Below are 27,545 nucleotides of genomic sequence, written 5' to 3'. Positions count from 1 at the left end.
ATGCCAGAAGCCAAGGTGAGGATCTTTAAGGAGCATTGAAGGAACGTCCCAAACCTTAAGAGAGCGATCCCGGCTTAGCCCTGTCCCTGTGGTCATCTACTAGAGGCCCCATGTCAGAAGGATGTAGAGGCCCCTGACTTCCTCCTGGGGAAGAGAGATGCAGGTCTCAGGAAAGTGAGACTTGGATGAGGGGTATGTGTTCAGATCAGCAGAGAAAGGCGTGCCAGTACCTTCCATGAATCAAAATATCCTGTTGAAGGAGTAAAGGGACCCTCGATCACAGAAAAGAAGGGTCCTCAGCCCAACCCCGCAGCTGCTATTAGCCTTGGGAGTCCCCAGGAATACAAGGCCCTATGTGTCCGCCTTTGAGATCTTCTGGAGGGAGGGGAGATCTCAAGGAGAAGAAATCTTTGATCTGAAAGGTGCTGCACTTGGGTCAGCAGAAGGGAGGGCCTAGGTCCCGTCGGTAATCAAAGGGAGGGTCCTGAGGGAGCCTTGAAGGGGCCCTGGACTCCGGAAGAGAGGGGACCTCCACCAGCAACAAAAACCCAAACTAGCTGTCAGCTGTTGGAAGCCCCATGACAGTCTGGGCAAATGTAGTATTTGTCACTTCCACCTGGGGACTGGGAAGGCAGTTGGGCTTCCTCTGAGGTGTGAATCCTCAAGTCAGCACAGAGAGGACTCCCAGACCCTGCGATGTGAAGGTAAGTAAAGACCCTGAGGGAAGATCAAGGGACCCAGGACCCCAGAAAACACAGAGGGGACCTCCCAGAGTTCGCGACCTTGCGTCCTTCATGGAAGGGCCCTGGGCCTGTACAGACTTGCGGCAGCAAGTCTGTCCGGATTTCCACAGCCGGGTCTCAGAGACACGGGGGGGGGGGGGGGGGAAGGAGAGGGGTTTGGGACGCCTCAGGTCACCAGAGAGCAGGGCCTGGATCTTGGGGCGATTTCTGGTGAGGACGCAGAGGGAGGACGGAAGGAGCCTGGACCCCTCAACAGAACCAGTCCGAGTAGGCCCCCAGACGGGATGGGGACACTGTTAGAGCCTGGGCTTCGGCATCTGGGTCTCCAAGGGCGGGGACCGGGGAGCGGGGGGCGGTTCGGGGATCGGACGGGTGAGCTGGGGAGGACGGGGGACCCACCATATGCACAGGGAAGACGAGGGACCCACCATATGCACAGGAGGCCACCTAGGGAACATGGAGGGAGGGACTCTGGTCCCCAGAACACAGGCCCCGGCCCGGAAGGCGACCCCTAGCGGCAGCCTAGGGAATGAGGCCCCGCGGGGTGTCTGGACTTCCGCATCGCATCCGGGTCTCAAGAGACTGGCGGGGCGGGGCGGGGCGGGGCGGGGCGAGGCGAGGGGGCCTCGCGTCGGCGTCAGCGTTGGCGTCAGCGTCGGCGTCGGCGTAGGCGTTGGCTTCGGCGTCTTCCGGCCGCGCCTCGAATCCCGTCAGGCGCGGGAAGGGCGCAGAGCCTCGTGGGCTTCGAGGTGAGGCCCAGAGGGAGGAGCGAGGGAGCCGGGACCCAGAGGGGAATGAGTCCGGCGGTGGGGGCGGCGGTGGAGGCCGCAGGGTGGCGCGACCACGACGACTGTGACCAGGGCGTGAGGCGTGGGCGGACTCGGGCTCTGCGTCCCAGCCCGACTGAGAGCTGGTTGCGCGCGAGGAGCCGGCGTCAGGCGGCAGAGGCCGAGGCCCAGGCCGCCCAGGGAGTCCGGATGGGGACGAGAGGATAGGGCTGAGGGACCCCAAGGAAGCCATGTGAGCCCCCCGCCATCGGCCCCGGGCCTCCCCGGACTTGGTCGCCTCGTGCGACGCCAGCCGCCTTGGCCCGGACCTCGCCGGGCCGTGAGGGTTCTGGTGGGAGGCAGCGGGCCCGGGGCTCCCCGGGAGAGCCCTGCGGGAGGACGGCCGGAGGCCCCTTGGACCCCAGCCCCGGGGCCGCCCTCGGAAAGCCGCCCCCGCGGTGGGTCTGGGCGACGGGAGGGCCTTGGTGTGCGGGGCTGGACCCCGGTCAGCCGAGGCGGGATCCCGGGCCCTGGCCGGGGTGCAGGGGAGAGAGGAGGCGCTGCCTCCCAGCCCAGGACACCTGCGTAGGGCCCAGGCCTGCCCTGCCGCTCGGGTCCGCTCTGGCTGTCAGCCGAGGCCCAGAAAGGGCAGGCCCAGGCTGGATGGGGGGTGGGGGGTGGGTGCTCCCGGGGCGGGGCCGCCCAGAGTCCTGGCCGGAATCTCCTGGCCGCAGTGGGGGGTGGGGGCCCGGGGCGATGCTCGAGGTCGGCACCCACCCTGAGACCCTGAGGCGCCCCCTCCCTCCCTCCCTCCCTCCCTCCCTCCCTCTTCCAGGGGCTCTGCGAGCTCTGCAGTTGAGGCCTTGGTCTGAGGCAGGAGTCCTGAGGTCACAGAGCAGAGGAGGCGCGGTTCAGGCGAGGTGCGTGCCAGTCGGTTGTCCAGGCGAGGTGCGTGCTCCGCGTGGGGCCGGGGGCTCGCCCATCCCACCCCAGAGGGGACCCCTCGGCCCCCAACCCCCATGCGGCCCCGCTCTCAGGCCTGGGAGGTCGGGCTCTGGGTGGGCTGGGCCTCCCCCTGAGGAGCCACCCCTCTTCTGTCTTCAGGGTCTGGCGACCATCATGCCCCTGCGTCAGACGAGTGAGCTCTGCAAGGTCGAGGAGGAGTCCGGACAGGCCCCGCTGCCATGGGATGTACCGCTGTGGGAGGCGGAGGACGAGGAGGTGGAGATGGTCTTGGAGGTGGAGGTGGTGGAGGTGGAGGAGGTGGATGTTGTGGAAGCGGAGCAGGTGCATGCCGAAGAGGAAGAGGAGGTGGATGTGGCGGAGGACGTGGAGCCCGTAGAGGTGGAGGAGGTGGAGGAGGTGGAGGAGGTGGAGGAGGTGGAGGAGGAGGGCGACGCACAGTCTGCCCGAGAGTCAGAGGAGTGAGCTCTGGAAGCTTGAGGAAGAGCAGTGCATCCTGCTCCTGTTGGATGCACTGCTGTGGGACGGGAGGACGAAGAGGAGGAGGTGGATGTGGAGGAGGAGGAGGCACCATCTCCCTCTCCGTCCTCCTCTTCCTCCCTGTCCTCCTCCTGCTCTGCCCAGTTTCTGGTCCCCTGGAGGAGGGATCTGCTGCTGGCTTGCAGAGCCCCAGAGCCCTCACAGCCCCTGCCCTTCCCCAAATGCCATGGTGCCCCTTCCCCAAATGCCCCAATGCAGGTGCTCCATTGAGCCAGTGGGACCTTGGCCCCAGCAGCCCGGAGGAGATGGGGTGGAGTACCTGGGGGCACTTGGAAGTGGCCCAGTCCCTGTGTCAGATGTGAATTCTTGTACAGTTTTGGCGGGACCGTGACAGGATACAGTTGTGGTGGAAAACGGTTTGGTGTGCCATCGAAAGATTCAGAATGGAATCCCTGCGTGGTCCAACAATCCTAATTAATTCTGGGTATCTTCGCAAAGAGTAGAAAGTTGGGTTCCAAACTTCTTTCGCTCCTTTGCTCACAGATGCAGTATTCACGATAGTTGAAGTGCTGGTGTGATGTTATGGCATATGCAGAAAATATATTTGTGGTCATTGAGATGACTAAAATACATTTCTTTCAAATATCTGTGTGGAGCATCTGGGTGGTCTCATTCGGTTCAGTGTGCGACTTTGGCTCAGGTCGTGATCTCACGGTTTGTCTGTTGGAGCCCTGCATCGTAGGGTCTGTGCTGACAGCTCAGATCCTGGAGGCCGCTTTGGATTCTGTGTCTCCCCGTCTCTCTCTTTGCCCCTCCTCCTTTGTGGGGGAGTGAGTGTTCTCTTTTTGTCTCTCAGAAATGAATAAATAAACATTTAAAAAATAATAAAAAAGTAAACCAAAATACATAGCTGGTCTTGTTCCAGGGTCTGTCTCAGACCTCCCCAAATGCTTTTAATCCCAAAGCTTGAGGAAGGAATCCCTAAAAGATGAAGGTGTCTTGTTATGTCAATGAGGTGAGTCTGGGCATCTCCCAAGCACGGGGCCTGATTGCCAGGTGAGTGGACCATGTGCTTAGAGGATGGGCGCTTTCATTCCTCCTCCCTCCACTGCCAGGGAGGGCCGAGGGGCTGCAGACTGAGTGAGGAAGCCTCCAGAAAACCCCGAAGGGAGGCGTTGAGGGAGGTTTCAGGTGTTTGAACTTGCAGGTGTGTGGGGGAGGGCCGCACTCTGATGGTACGGCAGCCTCGCCCCTCTGCCCACATACGCAGGCAGCTCTTGTGTCTGGCTCTTCCTGAGCTCCATCCTTTTACAGTCAAGAGGTGAGCTACCGGGTAGCTTGTTTGCCTGAGTTCCGTGAGCCACTGTAGCCAATTCATGGAACCTGAGGACGGGGTGGTGGGAACCTCTGATTTAGAGCCTCTCGGTCGCAAGCAGGGGTGACGGCCCGGGGTTTGGGACTGGCGGGAGTAGGGGTGGGCAACCTTGTGGGCCCGAGCCCCGGCCCTGTGGACTGCGATGCTGTCTCTGGGTGGAGAGTGGCAGAAGCAGGATGAACTCTGGGCCACCCCGCCGGGCCCGGCCCTGGCTGTGTGAGAGTGCTGTCAGGCTGCCTCCAGGCCCGGCAGTCAGTTTGCATCGCCAGCGTCGTGGCAGCTTAGGAGGGCAGCGCCTCCGGCTTCCCTCAGGAGGAGGGCTAAGCTTCCAGGAGCAGTTCTGGAACACCAAGATCACAAAGCCCTGTCCGTGCCCGGCGGGGTGTCCGATCCCCCCAAGCCTAGGGCTGGCTTTTGCTCCACGGTCGCAGAATCACTGTGTCCTTTCAGTAATCAGACTACGTCGTTTCCATCGGCCCCTCTTCTCCCCCAGACCCTTTTGTCTGGAGGGGTCCTACCCAAGAGGGACTGAAGCATCTTGGCAGAGCAACATTGTCGTAAAAGTGAACCACAAAGACTCGTCACGGTCAGGGGCTAGTCAGGGTGACAACCTGAATTTTCAGCAGTGTTTGAAATGGGGGCACGTGACCCTTTTCATCCTGATCGCTTACCCGGTGAGGGGTGGACAAAAGAGCCTTGCCTTCCTGGGAAAGCTGAGGGAACACGCACACGGCCTGGTGGGTGCGGCAGGAGGAAGGCGAGGGAACAGGCGGCCAGTGCTTGTTGCGGACCGCAGATAACCAGGCCGGGCCCTCACAGCGAGCCGAGAGCAGAGGGCCGCCCCCTCGAGGGGTTCCGAGTCGGATCTGCCCTGAGTGCACGGAGGCCTCGGGGTCCCTGCGGTTGGCCTTCCCGGGACCTGCAGCTTCAGCGGGCATCCCAAGCTCGGAACACGCTCCCTCGTCTGTGTCAGAAATGCCCCTGGGCGGCTCCGTTTCTCTTGGTCTCCTGGGAGAGCGAGTGCTTCCTTGCACACATCTGGAAGGGACCCAGATGGTGCAGGGCGGCACCCAGGATATTTTGACAGATTTGGACCCCACAGAGGGGTGTCCCAAATCTACAACACGCCCAGAGCCCAAGACCTGGCGGTCGGGCTTTGCCTGCTCTCGGTCCAGCACAGCACCTGCTGAGGCTGAAAAGGCCCGCCCACGGGGGCCACGTTCAGGTTTGGCTCGGCATTAAAGCCAGGCAGTTAGGCTTTGTGGTTCGGGTCTAACAAAGTCGGTGGCGCTTCCGCAGCAGCTTCCCGCAGGAAAGCCAAGACCGGCCAGGCCAGACAGCAGCTGCCCAAGTCCCCATGGCAAGCAGATGCTTTCCTAAGCCTTTCCGGCCTCGCCATCCTTAGAGTCTCGCCACCTGACCGCTGCAAAACCTGCACCTCGGGCCAGATCATCGTCATCCTCTAAGGGTCAGACCTGTGATTTCCCCAGGGCTCCTTAGCAAACTGTAGGGGGTCTGGGGATTGGGGGCTGCTCCGGGAAGAAGACATGACCAGGAGACACAGCAGCACACAAGCTCTCCTGGGTGGCGCCTGAACAGCCCCATTACCCAGGAGTCCCTCACAGCATGAGACCATCCAGGGGCTTATGGGCAGGGAGCCTATGCAGAACGGGAGTGCTATGGTCTGAATGTTTGTGTCCTCCCCCCGCCCCCAATACATCTGTTGAAATCCTAAGTGCCAAAGAATGATGGCATTTGGAGGTGGGGCCTTTGGGAGGTGCTTAAGTCACGAAAGTGGAACCCTCATGGGTGGGAGGAGCACCTTGGGAAAGAGGCTGCAGGGAGTTCCCCAGCCCCTGCCACCATGAAAGGACACAGCGAGAAGATGGAGGCTGTGACCCAGGAGGAAGGCTCTCACTGCACCGTGCGCGGGCACCTTGCCGGCATCTTGCACTTCCAGCCTTCAGCACCGTGAGGAATAAATGTCCCTTCTTCATAAGCCGCTCAGTGTGTGGCGTTGTGTTACCGCAGCCCCGTGGGCTAAGGGATGAAGGCAAGGGAAGGGGCCCCTGGGGGAGGCCTCCCTCAGGGAGGGGGCTCAACTCAGCAGCTCAGGGCCCTGGCCCGGGGTCTTAGAAGCATAAGGCTCTATCTTGTGTATTCTCCGCAGATGCAGGGTGAGGTTTGGCGAGGCACGCCAAGCACGCAGGCTCCAAACGGCCCAAACTCTGCTGCTTTGGGCTACGTTGGAAACAATCACAAACGTGAGAGAAAATGTGAGTCGGGTGCTGGCGGGTGTTTGAGCCAACAGGGTGCAGCAGCCTGCCATGAAGAAGTCCACCGCCTCGGGGGCCCCTGTGCGCAGGACCCGTTTGGCCCATTTGTAGAACACGACCTGAACCCTGCTTTTCCAGTCTCTAAAAGGCTCTGCAGGCTGCCTCTCTCTCCCACGTGGTCCTCCTTTCCCCAGGGCCTCCAGTAGGCAAAAAGCACCAGGAGACACCTTCTGTTACCAAGATTCAGAGTTCACAACAGAGAGAGACACTGATGGAGAGTGACTCTAATGGCACAGTTCCCGATGGGAGAACATCTCTGAAGGAGACACATCTGATACTGCAGAAAAGAAACGCTGATGGAAACCCTGAGGACCCGGGTCTCCCTGTCTACAGCATGGGAGGGAAACCGGCTATTAACAACACTTGCACATGGTTCCTCGAGAAAGCACCCAATGGCCCCGTGCCATTTGCAACCTTCCCAGTGTCCCCGAGCCTTGGGCGACTACTGAATGTAATGCCACCAGATAGGAAAGGCTCCTTTGCTGCTGGTCTGTGCAGTACACGGGAGGCTTCGTGGCTTCAGGGCTCTATCAACTTGGTCAGGTGGAACCTGGGCCCCTGACTCCACCTTCCACGGCCTAGGTTGGGCCTTTTCTGACACCTTCCCAGGGGACCGGGGCCCAGAGGAAATGGCCCAGACCCCGTGGAGCGCTCAGCACAGCCGCTGTGATGCGGGGCCCTCCGTGCCTGTTCCTGCTGTCCTGTTACATTGCAGAGCTGTAACGTCAAAGACGCTAAACCCCGCCCAGCTCCTGGTGGGTCACACACAACTTTCTTCCTTCCAAAATGTACACCCTGGGACCGGGTTCACATCGTGGTCTCCACTGTCCCCAAGGACTTCCTTAGTCTGGAAGGGGAGATGGAGCACCCAACTGGGACTCCACGTGGGAGCTGGGCTGGATGCGGGAGCCCCGGGAAGGGAATCGTGACGGGGGCCGGGCCAGCAGTTAGGACTTCCGGAGACAGCGACCTCGAAGCCAGACCACAGGAGAGGGTAGCACGGGGTCTGACCCTGACACGGGCTCCAGGTGTGTCAGACAACAGTGCTGGCCAGACGAGCGGCGGGCCGGGCCAGGGGCCGGTGCCCGGCAGAGGGTGAGAAAAAGTGGCTGGAAGGCTGGAGGGCTGGAGGGCTGGTGGGTGCAGGCGAGGGTGAGGTGAATGCATGGGCCAGCAGGGCTGGAGAAGGCAGGCCTGGGACGTGGCGAGGATTTGTGTCCACAACGGACGCGCTCCTTCTGGGCGGTGGCTGAGATAGACCCTCGGGGTGTGAGGTGACCCAACAGCAGGGGAAGGGTGGTGCCTTCGGGGGATGGGGACCAGGAAGGGGGTGGCTCCCGGGACACTGGGAGCAACGGTGGGGGGGGGGGGACAGGGGGATGTTAAAGGATGGAGTCCAGGGGGTGGGGGTGGGGGCGGCCGAGGGCAAGGCCACAGAGCCAGGCTTGCCTGGTGGAGACGCCGGGCCTCGGGCCCTGTAACCTGGAGCTCGGCGCCCTCCCGGTGGGCACCAGGCTGTGTGGGAGCCGCAGAGAGTCAAGATTGAAATCGCTTTCCCTTCAGCGTGGCTGTCCTCCTGGCCTGGTCAGCTGTGCTCTGGGAGTCGCCCAGCCTGGGGTTTGGTCCCTGTAAGGCGGCGACACGTCTGGGTCATCTCTGGGGCCTTTGAAGCCCTGAGGGCCAGTCATTTCTCCCAGAGGGTCTCGAGCACAGAAGCTACCTGAGACAGACTCGTCTGAGCGGTGGTCATGGGTCCCAGGGTTGTAATGCTGGGACTGAGAAGGTTTAGCCAAGAGAGACTGGGATTTCCATCATGCCCTTCTTCATGTAGACTGAAGATGGCATGGTGGCTATTTCTTCTTCAGGGGACAAGCTGAGCCTCCTGCCCTAGACTGTTAACCCCAGTGGAGATTCGGGGACTCTTGAAACAAAGAACATAAGGCAACAGTCCTACAGAAGACTTCGGACCTAACAGTGCCTAAATCCAATCAAATCTCTGCCTGCTCTCTGTAGAGCGCCACACTGTGTCTTCATGAATCTTCTTCTCTCCCACATCCCTCCCACCAATAGGTCCTGTCCCTGTCAGTAACCAACAGAGCTCAGGGGCTCTCAAGGGCCACAGTGAAATACCGCTTCCACTCCTTAAAGAGCTCACTGAAGGGAAAATCCTTATGTGTGCAACTAAAGGAAGCTGAGATGCTGTGGAAGAAGAGATGCTAGGAGCCCCCTTCTGAGAAACCACCAATGACTTTGAAATGGTGGCTTTGTTTTACTTTTACCTCCCGTTTAAATCCTTATCCTCTCAGGGCACGGCCATACAAGACACGCTGACTTCTGGAATTAACACTTGGTAAACCTGTCTAGAAGCACACAGCCCACGGAGCAAGCCTGACTCTAGACCTGGGGTTCCGTCGAGGGTTCCAGCCATTGGACTGAAAGGCACCTTGGGAGACCCTCTCTCAGACCCTCTTGGTGTTCCCCTTTTAGACACAAAGTATGGACTCTCAGAGAGGGCCAATGACGCTCCTCAGTGGTGGAGCTGGCACAAGGAGCTAGGATCCTCGCAGGTGGGGCCCTTTCCTCCTATCCAGAGTGAAGATTAAGAACAAAGTTGTCCAGATGCCTAGAGAACACGTATCCCCAAATCCACTGTCCCATCCTCTCACCTATGGCGAAGATGACTTTCATTTGGGTTTTGTGCCACCCCACACCCAGACTCTCCTCTATTTTCAGATACTTCATATTGGTTCCATCTAGTCACGTCTAGCTAAACAAGTAGGAATGGTCCCTGGGAGTGAGTCTGTGTAAAGAAGGCCCTATGAAAAGTAGCCCCACAGTAAAGAACGTTATTCAGTGTATCTCCAATCAAGGTAATGGCAGGAGAGGACACACGGGGTGGGGTGGGAGTGGGCTCGGGACAAGAGAAGCAGGGTGGGCATGGCAGTGGACCCGTGAAGTGCTTTGTGTCAACAGAACGGAGTATATTCTGAACTTGCAAATCAAGTAATTAAAGGGGGAAATACCGAGGGAGATCCAATTTGCAAGCAGGAGGCCAAAAATCTGGGAGAGTGGAAGTGAAACCACCATATGGAAGAAAGGAAATAGGGCTTCAGAGGTAGGCTTGAGGGACCCTGAATCCAAGTGTCTGCAGAAGGCGATCTGCAAAGGGCATACTCAAGTACTCCCAAAGTGAGCAGGTCTTGGGCAATGAGAAGGTTTTCTATAGGGAACAAATGGAAACTAAAGACAAGCCCCTTGTGATCTGGAGAGGGATGAGCTGAGGAACATGGAGAAGCACAACAAGAGGCTCTCAAGCACAGCAGAGGAAGTGGCCGTTCACGCCTAACACCAACGCATTGGGTAACGCTGTGTCTGAGGTGTTGTGGATAAAATTGAGGTTGAGGAACAAGACGAATGCTCACAGCGTGCTCCATCACAGCCCTACTCTGGGGACAACATGACCCGGGGGCAAGAAACCAGGACTTTTTGTTGAAAACAGGCCCAACTAACCAGCAGGAGGAGTTGGAAGAGACCAAAGAAAGAAATGGGGGGGGGGGGTAGGCGGCAGGAAGAAACAGGGGAGTTACCAACCAAACCCTACTCTGAGGAAACTTGACCTGGGGGCAAGAAGACAAGATTCTTTGAGCCTATCTGAGCAGGACCAACTAACCATCAGGGACAGTTGGAAGAAAACAAAGTGGGAAGTGAGGGGGGCAGGAATAAAAGGGGGGCTACCAACTGGAACACTGCTCTGAGGAGAACTTGACCGTGGGGCAAGATAACAGGACTTTTTGTTGGGGTCTCTCACAGCAGGACCTACTAACCAGCAAGAGTAATTGGAAGACACAAAAAGGGAAGTGAAGGTGGGGCAGTAATAATGGGCTACCAAGTGAGACACCACTCTGAGGACAACTTGATGTAGGGGGAAAAAAGCGGAGTCTTGGTTGCACACTATCTGAGCAGGACCAACGAACCAGGAGGAAGAGTGGGAAGAGACCAAAGACAGAAGTGTGGGGCACGCAAGAAAACCTAGGGCAAGTAAACAGGACTCTTTGTTGGGGCCTATCTGAGCAGGACATCTAACTAGGAGGAACAGTTAGAAGAGACCAAAGTGGGAAGTGTGTGTTGGGGGGGGGGGAATAAGATGGGAGCTACGAACTGAGACCCGACTCTGAGGACAACTTGACTTAGGGGACAAGAAAATACGACTCTTTGATGGGGCCTATCTAAGCAGGACCAACTAAGCAGCAGGAACTGTTGGAAGAGACCAAAGCGGGAATTGGGTGGGGGCAGGAATGAAGGGGGGCTAACAACTGAGACCCTACTCTGGGGACAACTTGACCTAGGGAGCAATAAAACAAACAATACTCTTGTTGGGACCTATGTGAGCAGGACCAACTAACTCGCAGTAACAGTTGGAAGAGACCAAACCTGGAAGAGTGTTGGGGTCAGGAAAAAAAGTGGGGCTAACAGTTGAAACCCAACTCTGGACAATTTGACCTGGTGGCATGAAAATGACTCTTTGTTGGGGCCTATCTGAGCAGGACCAACTAACCAGGAGGAACAGTAGGAAGAATCGGAAGCAGGAAGTGTGTGTGTTTTGGGGGGGGGGGAGAAGCAGGAATAAAAGGGGGTACCAACTGAAACCCTAGTCTGAGGACAACTTGACCTGGAGGCAAGAAAACAGGACTCTTTGTTGAGTGCTATATAAGCAGGACCAAGTAACCAGCAGGAACAGATGGAAGAGACCAAAGCGGAAAGTATGTGGGGGGCAGGAATTAAAGGGGTACTACCAACTGAGCCCCAACTCAGAGGACAACTTGTCCTGGGCGCAAAAAAACAGGATTTTTTGTTGGGGCCTATCTGAGCAAGACCAACCAACAAGCAGGAACATTTGGAAGAGACCCAAGCAGAAAGTGTGTGTGTGGGTGGGGGGCAGAAATCAAAGAGGAGGCTACCAACTAGGACCCTCCTCTGGCGACAACTTGATCTAGGCCGCAGGAAAATAGGATTTTTGTTGAGGCCTATCTTGGTAGAACAAGTAACCAGCAGGAACAGTTGGAAGAGACCAAACCAGGAAGTGTGTGTCGGGGGGTGGCAGTAGTAAAAGGGGGACTACCAACTGAAATCATACTCTGAGGACAACTTGATTTGAAGGCAGGAAAACAGCACTTTTTGTTGGGGCCTATCTAAGCAGGACAAACTATCCACCCGGAACAGTTGGAAGAGACCAAAGCAGGAAGTGTGTGGGGGTTGGGGGGGGGCGGAATAAGGGGAGGGGGCGACAAACTAAGACCCTACTCTGGGGACAACCTGACCTAGGGGGCAAGAAAACAAGACTCTTTCTTTGGGCGTATCTGAGCAGGACCAAGTAACCACAAGGAGAATTTTGGAAGAAACCAAGGAGGGAATTGTGTGTGGTGCAGGAATAAAAGGGGTGCTACCATCTTAAACCCAACTCTGAGGACAACTTACTTTGGGGCAAGAAAACATGACTTATTCTTGGGGCCTATCTGAGCAGGACCAACTAAACAGCAGGAAGTGTTGGAAGAGAACAAAGCAGGAATGGGGGGAGCAGGAATAAAAAGGGAGGCTACAAATGAGAACCAACTCTGGGGACAACATGACCTAGGGGAGAGAAAATAGGACTCTTTGTTGGGCCCTATATGAGTAGGACAAACTTCCCAACAGGAGCGGTTGGACGAGACCAAGGAGGGAAGCGTGTGGGGTGCAGGAAACAAGGTGGGCTACGAACTTAAACCCAACTCTGAGGACAATTTACCTGGGGGCAAGAAAACATGACTTATTCTTTGGGCCTATCTGAGCAGGACCAACTAACCAGCAGGAACAGTTGGAAGAGATAGGAATTGGAGGGGGGCAGGAATGAAAAGGACGCTACAAATGAGATCCTACTCTGGGGACAACATTTTCTAGGGGGCAACAAAATAGGACACTTTGTTGGGCCCTACCTGAGTAGGACAAACTAACCAACAGAAGAGGTTGGAAGAGACCAAGGAGGGAAGTGTGTGGGGGTGCAGGAATAAAAGGGGGGCTACCAACTTAAATCCAACTCTAAGGACACCTTGACCTGGGGACAAGAAAATAGGACTCTTTGTTGGGACCTATCTGAAAGGGAACAACTCACCGCCAGGAACACTTGGAACAGACCAAAGTGGGAAGTGTCAGTTGGGAGGGGCATTAATAAAAGGAGGGCTCCCAACTGACACACTACTCTGAGGACAACATGACCTTGGGGGCAAGTAAACAGGACTCTTTTGCGGGGCCCATCTAAGCAGGACCAGCTAACCAGCGGGAACAGTTGTTAGAGACCCAAGCAGAAAGTGTGGGGAGGAAGGAATAAAATGGGAGGCTACCAACTGGAACACTGCTCTGAGGAGAACTTGACCGTGGGGCAAGATAACAGGACTTTTTGTTGGGGTCTCTCACAGCAGGACCTACTAACCAGCAAGAGTAATTGGAAGACACAAAAAGGGAAGTGAAGGTGGGGCAGTAATAATGGGCTACCAAGTGAGACACCACTCTGAGGACAACTTGATGTAGGGGGAAAAAAGCGGAGTCTTGGTTGCACACTATCTGAGCAGGACCAACGAACCAGGAGGAAGAGTGGGAAGAGACCAAAGACAGAAGTGTGGGGCACGCAAGAAAACCTAGGGCAAGTAAACAGGACTCTTTGTTGGGGCCTATCTGAGCAGGACATCTAACTAGGAGGAACAGTTAGAAGAGACCAAAGTGGGAAGTGTGTGTTGGGGGGGGGGGAATAAGATGGGAGCTACGAACTGAGACCCGACTCTGAGGACAACTTGACTTAGGGGACAAGAAAATACGACTCTTTGATGGGGCCTATCTAAGCAGGACCAACTAAGCAGCAGGAACTGTTGGAAGAGACCAAAGCGGGAATTGGGTGGGGGCAGGAATGAAGGGGGGCTAACAACTGAGACCCTACTCTGGGGACAACTTGACCTAGGGAGCAATAAAACAAACAATACTCTTGTTGGGACCTATGTGAGCAGGACCAACTAACTCGCAGTAACAGTTGGAAGAGACCAAACCTGGAAGAGTGTTGGGGTCAGGAAAAAAAGTGGGGCTAACAGTTGAAACCCAACTCTGGACAATTTGACCTGGTGGCATGAAAATGACTCTTTGTTGGGGCCTATCTGAGCAGGACCAACTAACCAGGAGGAACAGTAGGAAGAATCGGAAGCAGGAAGTGTGTGTGTTTTGGGGGGGGGGGAGAAGCAGGAATAAAAGGGGGTACCAACTGAAACCCTAGTCTGAGGACAACTTGACCTGGAGGCAAGAAAACAGGACTCTTTGTTGAGTGCTATATAAGCAGGACCAAGTAACCAGCAGGAACAGATGGAAGAGACCAAAGCGGAAAGTATGTGGGGGGCAGGAATTAAAGGGGTACTACCAACTGAGCCCCAACTCAGAGGACAACTTGTCCTGGGCGCAAAAAAACAGGATTTTTTGTTGGGGCCTATCTGAGCAAGACCAACCAACAAGCAGGAACATTTGGAAGAGACCCAAGCAGAAAGTGTGTGTGTGGGTGGGGGGCAGAAATCAAAGAGGAGGCTACCAACTAGGACCCTCCTCTGGCGACAACTTGATCTAGGCCGCAGGAAAATAGGATTTTTGTTGAGGCCTATCTTGGTAGAACAAGTAACCAGCAGGAACAGTTGGAAGAGACCAAACCAGGAAGTGTGTGTCGGGGGGTGGCAGTAGTAAAAGGGGGACTACCAACTGAAATCATACTCTGAGGACAACTTGATTTGAAGGCAGGAAAACAGCACTTTTTGTTGGGGCCTATCTAAGCAGGACAAACTATCCACCCGGAACAGTTGGAAGAGACCAAAGCAGGAAGTGTGTGGGGGTTGGGGGGGGGCGGAATAAGGGGAGGGGGCGACAAACTAAGACCCTACTCTGGGGACAACCTGACCTAGGGGGCAAGAAAACAAGACTCTTTCTTTGGGCGTATCTGAGCAGGACCAAGTAACCACAAGGAGAATTTTGGAAGAAACCAAGGAGGGAATTGTGTGTGGTGCAGGAATAAAAGGGGTGCTACCATCTTAAACCCAACTCTGAGGACAACTTACTTTGGGGCAAGAAAACATGACTTATTCTTGGGGCCTATCTGAGCAGGACCAACTAAACAGCAGGAAGTGTTGGAAGAGAACAAAGCAGGAATGGGGGGAGCAGGAATAAAAAGGGAGGCTACAAATGAGAACCAACTCTGGGGACAACATGACCTAGGGGAGAGAAAATAGGACTCTTTGTTGGGCCCTATATGAGTAGGACAAACTTCCCAACAGGAGCGGTTGGACGAGACCAAGGAGGGAAGCGTGTGGGGTGCAGGAAACAAGGTGGGCTACGAACTTAAACCCAACTCTGAGGACAATTTACCTGGGGGCAAGAAAACATGACTTATTCTTTGGGCCTATCTGAGCAGGACCAACTAACCAGCAGGAACAGTTGGAAGAGATAGGAATTGGAGGGGGGCAGGAATGAAAAGGACGCTACAAATGAGATCCTACTCTGGGGACAACATTTTCTAGGGGGCAACAAAATAGGACACTTTGTTGGGCCCTACCTGAGTAGGACAAACTAACCAACAGAAGAGGTTGGAAGAGACCAAGGAGGGAAGTGTGTGGGGGTGCAGGAATAAAAGGGGGGCTACCAACTTAAATCCAACTCTAAGGACACCTTGACCTGGGGACAAGAAAATAGGACTCTTTGTTGGGACCTATCTGAAAGGGAACAACTCACCGCCAGGAACACTTGGAACAGACCAAAGTGGGAAGTGTCAGTTGGGAGGGGCATTAATAAAAGGAGGGCTCCCAACTGACACACTACTCTGAGGACAACATGACCTTGGGGGCAAGTAAACAGGACTCTTTTGCGGGGCCCATCTAAGCAGGACCAGCTAACCAGCGGGAACAGTTGTTAGAGACCCAAGCAGAAAGTGTGGGGAGGAAGGAATAAAATGGGAGGCTACCAACTGAGACCATACTCTGGGGAAAACTTGACCTCGAGGGCAAGAACAGGACTCTTTGTGGAGGACCATCTAAGCAGGACCGACAAACCAGCAGGAACAGTTGGAGCAGACCAAAGTGGGAAATGTGGGGGGGACAGCAATAAAAGTGGGGCTACCAATTTACACCCTACTCTGAGGACACCCTGGAACAAGAGAACAGGACTCTTTGTTAGTGCCTATCTGACCAGGACCAACTAACCAGCAGGAGAATTTGGAAGAGACCAAAGAGGGGTGTTGGCTTACAAGGGGCCTACGGACTGAGACCCTACTCTGAGGACAATGTGACCTGGAGCAGGAAAATAGGACTCTTTACTGGGGCCTATCTGAGAAGTACCAACTAAGCAGCAGGAGTAGTTGGTAGGGATCAAAGCGGGAAGTGGTGGGGGAGGGAATAAAAGGGGGGCTTCAAACTGAGACACTACCCTGGGGACAATTTGAATTAGGGATCAAGAAAACAGGACTCTTGGTGGGGCCTATCTGAGCAGGACCAACCAACCAGCGGGTACAGTTGGAGCACACCGATGTGGGAAGTGTGTGTGGGGGGAGCAGGAATCAGAGGGGGTCTACCAACTCAGATCCTACTCTGAGGACAACTTGACCTAGGGGCAATAAATCAGGACTCTTGGGGGGCCTATCTGAGCAGGACCAACTAACTCACAAGAACAGTTGGAAGAGGCCAAAGTGGGAATTGTGAGGAGGGGGGGGGGGGAAGAAATAAAATGGTGGCAACCAACTGAGACCCTACTCTGAGGACAACTTGACCTGGGGGGCAACAAAACAGGAAACTTGGTCTGGGCCTCTCTGAGCAGGATCAACTAATCAGCAGGAAGAGTTGGAAGAGACCAAAGCGAGAAGTGTGGGGGTTCAGACATAAAACAGGGGCAACCAAGTCAGACCCTACTCTGAGGACAACTTGACCTTGGGGGCAAGAAACGGGACTCTTTCTTCGGGGCTATCTGAGAAGACGCACTCACCAGCAGGAACAGTTGGAAGAGACCAGAGCAAGAAGCATTGTGGGACAGGAATAAAAAGGGGGCTACCAATGGAGACAGTACTCTGAGGACAAGTTAATCTGGGGGGTAAGAAAACAGGACTTTTTGTTGGGGCCTATCTGAGCAGGACCAACTAACTAACAGGAGAAGTTGGAAGAGGCCAAGAAGGGAAGTGTGTGAGGTACAGGAATAAAAGCGGGGGCTACCACCTTATACCCAACTCTGAGAACAACTTGACCTGGGGGCAAGGAAACACGATTATTTTGGGGCCTATCTGAGCAGTACCGACTAACCAGTAGTAAGAGTTGGAAGAGAACAAAGCAGGAACTGTGTGTTGGGGGGTGGTTCCAGGAATAAAAAGGGGGCTACCAATTAAACCCTACTTTGAGGACAGCTTGACCTAGGGGCATGAAAATAGGACTCTTTGTTGGGGCCTATCTGAGCAGGATAAAGGAACAGTTGCAAGAGACCAAATTGAGAAGTGGTGGCGGCGGGGGGGGGGGGCTATAAAAGGGGTGCTACCAACTAAGACCCTACTCTGGAAACAACTTTACCTAGGAGGCAGAAAATATGTTTCTTTGATGGGGCCTATCTGAGCAGTACCAACTATACCAGCAGGAAGGGTTGGAACAGTCCAAAGCGGGAAGTGTCGGGGGGGGGCAGCAATAAAAATGGTGCTCCCAACTGAGACCGTACTCTGAGGACAGCTTGACTCTGGGGGCCATAAAACAGGACATTTTGGGGGGGGGCCTATCTGAGATTGATGTCTAACCAGCAGGAACAGTTGGAAGAGACTAATGCAGGAAGTGTGGGGGGCAGGAATAAAAGGGGGGGCTAGTAACTGAGACCATACTCTGAGGGCAACTTGATCTAGGGGGCAAGAAAACAGGGCTCTTTGTTGGGACCTATCTGATAAGGACGAACTAACCAGCAGGAACAGTTGGAAGAGACCAAAGCAGGAAGTGGGGTGGGGAGGGAATAAAAGGGGGACTACAAACTGAAATCCTACTCTGAGGACAAGTTGACTTGGTGGCAAGAAAATAGGACTTTTTGTTGTGGCCTATCTGAGCAGGACCAACCAACCAGCAGTAAAATCTGGAAGGACCAAACCAGGAAGGTGGGGGGGGGGCAGGAACAAATGGGGGGCTACAAATTGAGATGCTACCCTGTGGACAACTTGACACATGAGGCAAGAAAACATGACTCTTATTGGGGCCTATCTGAGTCGGACCAACTAACGAGCAGGAACAGTTGGACGAGATCAAAGCAGGAAATGGGGAGGCAGGAATAAAAGTGGACATCAACTGAGATCCTACTCTGTGGACAACGTGACCTGGGGGGCAAGAAACCAGGGTTCTTCCTTCTGGCCTGAGCGGTACTCCCTAATCAGCAGGAAGAGGTGGAAGACACCAAAGCAGGAAGTGTGGGAGGCATGAGTAAAAGGGGGGCTCCCAACGAAGACCCTACTCTGAGGACAACTTGAACTGGGGCAAGTAAACAGGGCTCTTTGTTGGGGCCTATCTGACCAGGACCAACTAGCCACCAGGAGTAGTTGAAGAGACCAAAGCGAGAAGTTTGCCGGGGCAGGTATAAACGGGGGCTACCAACTGAGACCCCAATCTGAGGACGACTTGACCTGGGGGAAGAAAACAGGACTCCCTTTTGTGGCCCATGTGAGCAGGACCAAGTAACCAATAGAGCAGTTGGAATGGACCAAAGCAGGAAGTGGGAGGGGGGGCAGGAAAAAAGGGAGGCAACCAACACACACCCTACTCTGAGGACAATGTGACCTCGGGGGCAAGAAAACAGGACTCTTGGTTCGTGCCTATGTGAGCTGGACCAACTCACCGGCAGGAACAGTTGGAAGAGACCAAACCAGGAAGTGTGTTTGGAGGAGTGGCAGGAATATAAAGGGGACTACCAAATTAAACCAGATGCTGAGAACAATGTGACCTAGGGGCATGAAATTAGGACTGTTTCTTGCAGCCTACTTGAGAAGGAACAATTAACCAGCAGGAACCCTTGAAAGATACCAAAGCAGGAACTGGGTGGATCGGGAATAAAAGGGGGCTACCAACTAAGACCCTACTCTGGAGACAACTTGACCTGGGGGGAGAGAAAACAGGAATCATGGTGCAGCCTATCTGAGCAGGGCCAACTAACCAGCAGGAAGAGATGAAAGAGACCAAAGTGAGAAGTGTGTGTGGGGGGAGCAATAAAAGGGGGCCTACAAACTTAAACCCAACTCTGAGGACAACTTGACCTGGGGCCAAGAAAACAGGACTTTTTGTTGGGCCTTACCTGAACAAGACCAACTAATCAGCAGGAGCAGTTGAAAGAGACCAAACCAGGAAGTGTGTGTGTGTGGTGGGGGGGGGGGGGAGCGTGGTCAGCAGGTACAAAAGGGGGGTGCCAAATTAAACACAACTGTGAGGACAACTTGTCCTAGGGGCAGGAAAATAGGATTCTTTGTTGAGACATATACAAGCAGGACAAACTAACCTATAGGAAGAGTTGGAAGAGACCAAAGAAGGAAGGGGGAGGCAGGAATAAAAGGGGAGGCTACCACCTGAAATCCTACTCTGAGGTCAACTTGACCTAGTGGAATACAAATAGGACTCGTAGTTGGGGCCTATCTGAGCAGGACCAATTAACCAGCAGGAACAGGTTGAAAAGACCGAAGCAGGAAGTGTGGGGTGGGCAATAGGAATAAAAGGGGGGGCACCAACTGACTCCCTACTCTGATGACCACTTGACCTGGGGGAAAGAAAATAGGACTGTTTGTTGGGCCCTATCTGAGCAGGACCAAGTAACAAGCAGGAACCGTTGGAAGAGACCAAAGTAGACAGAGTGGGAGGGCAGGAAAAAAAAAGGGGGGGCTACCAAGTAAGACCCTAATCTGGGGACTACTTGATCTAGATGGTAAGAAAACAAGACTGTTTGTTCGGTTCTATCTGAGCAGGAGCAAATAACCATCAGGAGCCTTTGGAAGAGAACCAAACGGGAACGGGGGGGGGATAAGAGGGGGGCTGCCAAATGGGACCCAATTCTGAGGACAACTTAACCTGGCGGCAAGATAATAGGACTCTTTGGGGGCCAATCTGAGTAGGACCAACTAACCAGGGGGAACAGTTGGAAGAGGCCAAAGCACGAATTGGGGGGCAGGAATAAAAGGGGGGGCTACCAGCTGAGACCATACTCTGAGAACAACTGGACAAAGCAGGCAAGTAAATTAAGACTCTTTTTTGGAGCCAATCTGAGTAGGACCATCTAACCAGCAGGAAGAGTTGGAAGAGACCAAAGCAGGAAGTGTGGTGAGCAGGAATGAAAGGGGCCTAGTAACTGAGACCCTACTCGGAACACTACTTGACCCAGGGGGCAAGAAAACAGGACTCTTTATTGGGGCCTGTTGAGCAGGACCAACTACACATCAGGAATCGTTGGAAGAGACCAAACCGGTAAGTGGGTGGGAGCAGGAGTAATAGGGGGGCTGCCAACTGAGTCCCTACTCTGAGGACAACTTGTGTTGGGGACAAGGCAACAGAACTCTTTGCTGGGACATATCTGAGCATGACCAACAAACCAGTGATTACCGTTGGAAGAGACCAAAGCAAGAAATGTGTGTGTGTGGGGGGGGGGCGGTGCGGCAGGAATAAACGGGGGAGGGGGGGCTACCAACTGCAAGAGTACTCTGAGGACAACTTGACATGGGGTCAAGAAAATAGAACACTTTGTTGGGGCCCTGTCGGAGCAGAACCAACCAACCAGCAAGAACAGCTAGAAGAGACCAAAGCAAGAAGAGAGGGGGGAGGAATAGAAGGGGGGCTACCAACTGAGACACTCCTCTGAAGACAACTTGTCCTAGGAGCAAGAAAACAGGAGGCTTTGTTCAGGCCTATCTGAGCAGGACCAAGTAACCAGCAGGAACAGTTGGAAGAGAGAAAAGTCGGAAGTGTGTGTGGCGGGGCGGCAGGAATAATAGCGGGGACGGGCCCAGGCTCTTCTGCAGCAGGTGTCGGGACTTCATGGAGATCCGCAGGGCCCATCCCGCCCCGGGGAGAGGAGATCAGCCTGGGCCGCGGTGCCGGGGTACGTGTAGAGGGTGGCCGCAGGCCCCGTCCACTCAACTGTGCCTCGGGGATCTGAGGAAGCTGAGGACCTTGGGGTGAGGGACAGGATCCTAGGTCAGGAAAGGGCAGGGACACAGGACGGGGCCACGGTGTCCAGGTGGGGGTCAGAGGGAGGACTGAGGGACTCAGGTCCCCAGGACAGAGGGGACGTCCCAAAGTTCAAGACCTCACGCCTTCTGAGAAGGGCCCTTGGGAGGCATGGGGACTCGCGGAGGAGAGTCGGGCCAGGCTTCCGCAGCCGGGTCTCAGAGACACCGGAGGAGGCGCAGGGGGCGGGGGGTGGCTGGGACACCTCAGGTGGGCAGAGGGCAGGGCCCGTGTCCCGGGGCGATTCCTAATGAGGAACAGAGGGACCTGCAGGCAAAGGAGCCTGGACCCCACAACAGAGTCAGTCCGCGCAGGGCCCCGGGAGGGATGGGGACACTGGGCGAGGCTGGACTTGGGCATGCGGGTCTCGGATCACCTGGACGGGGGAGTGGGGGTCGGATGGGTGAGCCGGGGAGAACCGAGGACCCGCTGTCTGTCGGGAGCAGCCGCTCCGGTGGGCAGAGGGGAGGAGGGCCCAGGTGCTGTCAGGAGACCAGGTCCACCCCAGCCCAGAGCTACGAAGTCAGTCCGTGCCGCAGGCCCGGGGTGCCCCTGCATCGGGTGGCCAGAGGTGGCGGGCACCCCGTCACTGAGCCTGGGCGGTGCGTCCCAGAGACCTTCGGACCCCGGTCTGAGGGGCACGAGTTCCCATCGTCAGCGGCCACGCGCACAGGCCATCCCCGGGGTGCAGGAGGCCACGGAGGGAACACCGAGGGAGGGACTCTGGCCCCCAGAAGGCAGGCCCCGGCCCTGAAGGCGACCCCTAGCGGCAGCCTAGGGAAGCCCCTAGTGGGAATGAGGCCCCGCGGGGTGTCTGGACTTCCGCATCGCATCCGGGTCTCAAGAGACTGGCGGGGCGGGGCGGGGCGGGGCGGGGCGAGGCGAGGGGGCCTCGCGTCGGCATCAGCGTTGGCGTCAGCGTCGGCGTCGGCGTCGGCGTCGGCGTAGGCGTTGGCTTCGGCGTCTTCCGGCCGCGCCTCGAATCCCGTCAGGCGCGGGAAGGGCGCAGAGCCTCGTGGGCTTCGAGGTGAGGCCCAGAGGGAGGAGCGAGGGAGCCGGGACCCAGAGGGGAATGAGTCCGGCGGTGGGGGCGGCGGTGGAGGCCGCAGGGTGGCGCGACCACGACGACTGTGACCAGGGCGTGAGGCGTGGGCGGACTCGGGCTCTGCGTCCCAGCCCGACTGAGAGCTGGTTGCGCGCGAGGAGCCGGCGTCAGGCGGCAGAGGCCGAGGCCCAGGCCGCCCAGGGAGTCCGGATGGGGACGAGAGGATACGGCTGAGGGACCCCAAGGAAGCCATGTGAGCCCCCCGCCATCGGCCCCGGGCCTCCCCGGACTTGGTCGCCTCGTGCGACGCCAGCCGCCTTGGCCCGGACCTCGCCGGGCCGTGAGGGTTCTGGTGGGAGGCAGCGGGCCCGGGGCTCCCCGGGAGAGCCCTGCGGGAGGACGGCCGGAGGCCCCTTGGACCCCAGCCCCGGGGCCGCCCTCGGAAAGCCGCCCCCGCGGTGGGTCTGGGCGACGGGAGGGCCTTGGTGTGCGGGGCTGGACCCCGGTCAGCCGAGGCGGGATCCCGGGCCCTGGCTGGGGTGCAGGGGAGAGAGGAGGCGCTGCCTCCCAGCCCAGGACACCTGCGTAGGGCCCAGGCCTGCCCTGCCGCTCGGGTCCGCTCTGGCTGTCAGCGGAGGCCCAGAAAGGGCAGGCCCAGGCTGGATGGGGGGTGGGGGGTGGGGGCCCGGGGCGATGCTCGAGGTCTGCACCCACCCTGAGACCCTGAGGCGCCCCCTCCCTCCCTCCCTCCCTCCCTCCCTCCATCCCTCCCTCTTCCAGGGGCTCTGCGAGCTCTGCAGTTGAGGCCTTGGTCTGAGGCAGGAGTCCTGAGGTCACAGAGCAGAGGAGGCGCGGTTCAGGCGAGGTGCGTGCCAGTCGGTTGTCCAGGCGAGGTGCGTGCTGCGCGTGGGGCCGGGGGCTCGCCCATCCCACCCCAGAGGGGACCCCTCGGCCCCCAACCCCCATGCGGCCCCGCTCTCAGGCCTGGGAGGTCGGGCTCTGGGTGGGCTGGGCCTCCCCCTGAGGAGCCACCCCTCTTCTGTCTTCAGGGTCTGGCGACCATCATGTCCCTGGGTGAGAGGAGTGTGTTCTGCAAGCTTAAGGAGGAGCCAAGAGAGGTCCCGCTGCCATGGGATGCACCGCTGCCAGAGCCTGAGGACAGGGAGGTGGAGGAGGTGGAGTTGGAGGAGGAGGAGGTGGATTTGGAGGAGGAGGAGGTGGAGGAGGTGGAGTTGAAGGAGGAGAAGGTGGAGGAGGAGGAGGTGGAAGAAGTGGATTTGGAGGTGGAGATTGAGGTGGAGGAGGTGGAGTTGGAGGAGGAGGAGTTGGAGTCGGAGGAAGAGGAGTTGGAGGTGGAGTTGGAGGTGGAGGAGGTGGAGTCGGAGGAAGAGGAGGAGTTGGAGGAGGAGGTGGAGTTGGAGGAGGAGAAAGCAGAGGAGGAGGAGGGGGGTACCCATCTCCCTCCTCCTCCTCCTCTTCCCCCCCGTCCTCCTCCTGCTCTGTCCTCATTGTGGTCCCCCTGGAGGAGGGGTCTTCTGGTGCCGGGTCCCCGAGTCCTCCCCAGAGCCCTCGGAGCACCTGCCCCTCCCCCAGTGCCATGGCAGGCGCACCGGGGAGCCAGTCCCACCAGGGCTCCAGCAGCCCGATGAGGAGGGGTCGAGCACCTGGGGGGCCCCGGCAGGGGCCCAGGCCTCGCTCCCAGATGCGCTCCGCGTGAAGGTGGCCGCCCTGGTGCTGCTTCTGCTCCTCAAGTATCGCACCAAGCAGCTGACCACGCGGGCGGAGATGCTGGCGGCGGTTAGCCAAGATGACCAGGACCGCTTCCCCGTGATCTTCCGCCGAGCCTGCGAGTATCTGCAGCTGGTCTTTGGAGTCGACGTGAAGGAAGTGGACCCCCGCGAGCACTCCTACGTCCTGGTCAGCATCCTGGGCCTCAGCTGCGATGGGACGCCGAGTGGTAGGGACGGCATGCCCAAGACCGGCCTCCTGGTGCTGGTCCTGTGGGTGATCCTCCTGGAGGACGACCGTGCCCCTGAGGAGGCGGTGTGGGAAGCGCTGGGGATCATGGGGGTGTATGCCGGCAGGGAGCACGTATTCTATGGGGAGCCCAGGGAGCTGCTGACCGAAGTCTGGGTGCAGGAAGGGTACCTGGAGTACCGGCAGGTGCCCGGCAGCGAGCCCGCACGCTACGAGTTCCTGTGGGGTCCCAGGGCCCACGCAGAAACCAGCGGCGTGCAAGTGCTGCAGCACATCCTCGCGGTCAACAGCAGGCAGCCCGGGTCTCCGTGTCTGTCCGAAGAGGCTGTGAGCCATGAGGAAGAGCGGGCCTGAGCCCGAGGGGCAGCCGGGCCCGTTCCCACCTGGGGTCGAGCAGCTTCTCCTGCGGGGCACGAAGCCAGGCCACTTCTCCCCTGCGAGTGCGAGCAGAGCGGGCGCTGGGCGTTGTGAGTAGTGGAGGGCCAGGGCGGCTTGGGGCAAAGCGGGGCCAAGCGCACGTTTGGGTGGGTTCTTGTTCTCTGTCTACGTGGCCTCGGAAATCGATCTTTGTTTCCTCGAGGAAGTTTTCAGATGTTGTTCCTTGTCATAGAAGGTTTCGTGAGCTTCGGGCTCAGTGTGGGAGTGGCACCCACGCCACAGGCGTTCAAGAGTCAGCGTTTTGCCGTTTGGTGCAACGAGCTGGGAACCCTTCCGTCCTCGTTCGGGATCCAGAAGGGAATCGCGGTGCCTGGGCTGGGCACAGACAGGGATGTCTTGCCAACGTGAAGACCTTGGCAGTAAACGGATGGTTTCAGGACATGGAGAAATAAAAGATGTTCGTTCTTGCTTCTTGTCCCTTGTCATCTGTCATTCTGGACAAGGGACATAGAGATGTGTGCCTGCCTTTGCTTGGGTCTCCAAGAAAGGAGGAGACACTCGATCTGAGCAGAGGTCCCCAGCTCACCGGGACATTTGTGGCCGGACATTCGCTGAGCTCTGCTCACTCTCGGAAGGGCCCTGTGTTGGCAGTGAGGACACTAGGAGAGGCAGGACGCGTCCCACCCATAGGTGACTGTCTAGCAGCGACAGTCCCAGTGGGAAGGCAGGGAAGGGTCCCCTAAGAGGAGCAGAACAAATCAAAGGAGGGTGAGGCAGTGTGGCTCCAGGGGGAGCCCTACAGTGGAGACATCCTGAGCCAGGCTGGCTTGGTGTCTCTGGTCAGTGTGATGCCTTCTGGGCAGCTGATCACAATGAAACTGGATGTTGACAGTGGCCAGGCCCACAGATGGTGTCCCTTAAGGGTGAGAGCAAAATCTCAAATAGATAATTGCTCTGAGAAGTTCCTTTTGGATCATGGACAAACCAAAGAAATCTCCTCCTGGGTCAGGAAGTGAAAGTGTCCTGCACTCTTGTCCCGGTGTAGTTGAGCACAGTGCACGGACTAGGTGTTTTCTACCCATCATCTGCAAGGATTTCTGGAGAAATGCAATAATATTCCTTTAAAGTCGAGCCCAGAAGGCTCTAGACGGACACTGTTGTTCCTGGCCATGGAAAACCAGAACCGAGTGCATTATAAAGATGTTTTCATTTGATTATCTTGAGTGTCCTTAGACAGCTGTAAGCCAGGTCTAGGTTTTGGTGTGGGAGAAATGAATGAAAGTCGTGGTTTGGATGGAAGAGCATGTGGAAGGAGGGAGGAAGTTGGCCTTTGATTCAAATTCTAGCAGCTTTGCGCTGTATCCAGCTGGGACGACTCCCCCACGCCTACACTCCACACATATTCTCGTATATCCCACATATATCCCCTATTTAGAAAATGGACTGTGGGGACCCTGGGCGGCTCAGTCGGTTAAGCATCTGATGACAGCTCAGAGCCTGGGGCCTGCTTCAGTTTCTGTGTCTCCTTCCTCTCTGGCCCTCCCCTGCTCGTGCTCTGTCCCTCTCTCTCAAAAATAAATAAAACATGTTTTAAAAATTAAAAAAAGAAAATGGACTGAGTTTTATTTATGAAGCACCCTCTTTGGCTTATTAGCTGTTCCATGTTCTGTTGAGCTGCATATTCTCTAGCATGACCTGGAAAACAAAAAATATCCCAGAGGAGAGAGTAGAAGGGCCTGGGATCAAAACAACATTAGAAACAACTGCCGTTCATCACAGTTCCGATATGTGCCTGGCACAGTGCGAGGTGCTTTCCATACATCACATACATCCCTGCAGTCCTGCAAGATGGGGCTTATGAAACCCACTTACTTCACAGATGAAGAACCTGAGTCCCACAGGGCTTGGTCGTTTTCCCAGGATCACACGGCTAGTAAGTGACAGGGCAGAAACCGGACCCCTGGTCTGAATTCATGGAGAGCCCACGCTGTTCCCACCCACCCCAGCCTGTGGCCGACCGTCTGACTCCTACGTTTCTCTTCTCGCTCCCATGGTGTTTCCCAGGTGACATAAAGTAGGACCCCGAGGCCCAGGTAGTAAAAACAGGCCTAAGGAAGAAAGGTGACAAGAAGAATCAAACACAACTTGGGGATTTTCCGAGTCTCGTCCAGAGCAGACTCTGCTAGGTGCCGCCGTTTCTTTCCAGTCCCAACACTTTCCCCCATGACAGCCCCTGGTCTTCCCACATGTGCCCTCCTGTCCAACTCTGGAACCTGGCCTGCTGGCCAGCTCATCACCACCGCCTCCTCTCCTGGCTGCACAAGGGCTTCATGCCCTCCCATGACACAGAGCATGCCTCCTCCCTGCCCAGGTTCCCTGGCTCTCCTGGAGCTTACCCTCCAACCCCTCTGACAGCTAAAGCCCTTTTGATGGGAAGCGGGACTTGGACTGTGACCTTAAGACATCTGTTCATCCCTCCCCAGGGAGTCTTCCATACACTCTCTGTTTTCCCAATGGGCTGTGAGGAATGTCTCATTGCACCTATAACCTACAGGGACTTGGGGGTTAACCCCGATGTTACACAGCGGATATTTGAAGCCACCCCGGTGTTTGCAGTAGGACTTCAATGATTTTCTTATTTGAAGCTGGGAACGGAACACATATTCAGATGAAGGAGCTTATTTAGGTGGTCAGATAGTAATGCTTCATCACAAGTGGTAGATGAGCAAACATCCACTGAAGTCAAATTCCTAAAATCCCTGGAATGCTCCTGGGTGGTAAAAAATGGTTCCTCGGTGGACATATTAGGCCAAATTGAACCGGAAAGGAAGAACCATCCTCCCACTGCCTCTTGTCTGGTACCTGCCCCACGGAAAAGCCCTGGCGGCCAGTGAGCCTAATGGCACCTGTGCAGGTAAGGCCTTCAGGCAAGTTTAGTCACGTGGAGGGTAGCAGAGACTCACAGGTTCAGACTTTACCCATGTTTCAAAAAGAAGGAGGAAATCCTCGCCTATTGTGATTACAGATGGCAATGCAGGGATTTTCTGCAGGCAATGCAGAAAAGTACTATTGAGTGAAGAAGGTGAACACTTCCTGCTGAGAGGTACAGGATCCTCTTAACATTCGATGTGGTTCTCTATTTGGAAGTATCTGTCATGTGGTAGGCACTTGAAAATTCAAAGAAAACGAAGGCAAATCTGACCTCAGATTACTCCTCCGA

General features: G+C 56.4%; 1 pseudogene; it reads left to right on the top strand.

Moving 5' to 3' along the window:
* On the top strand, window positions 1–24,794 carry LOC123594477 (annotated as a pseudogene).
* The last annotated feature ends 2,751 nt before the right edge of the window (window positions 24,795–27,545 follow it).

The sequence above is a fragment of the Leopardus geoffroyi genome, chromosome X (genome assembly GCF_018350155.1).
Source record: "Leopardus geoffroyi isolate Oge1 chromosome X, O.geoffroyi_Oge1_pat1.0, whole genome shotgun sequence".
Lineage (NCBI taxonomy): Eukaryota > Metazoa > Chordata > Mammalia > Carnivora > Felidae > Leopardus > Leopardus geoffroyi.
The sequence above is the reverse complement of the archived record's forward strand: the minus strand, read 5'-3'. Positions and strand labels throughout refer to the sequence as shown.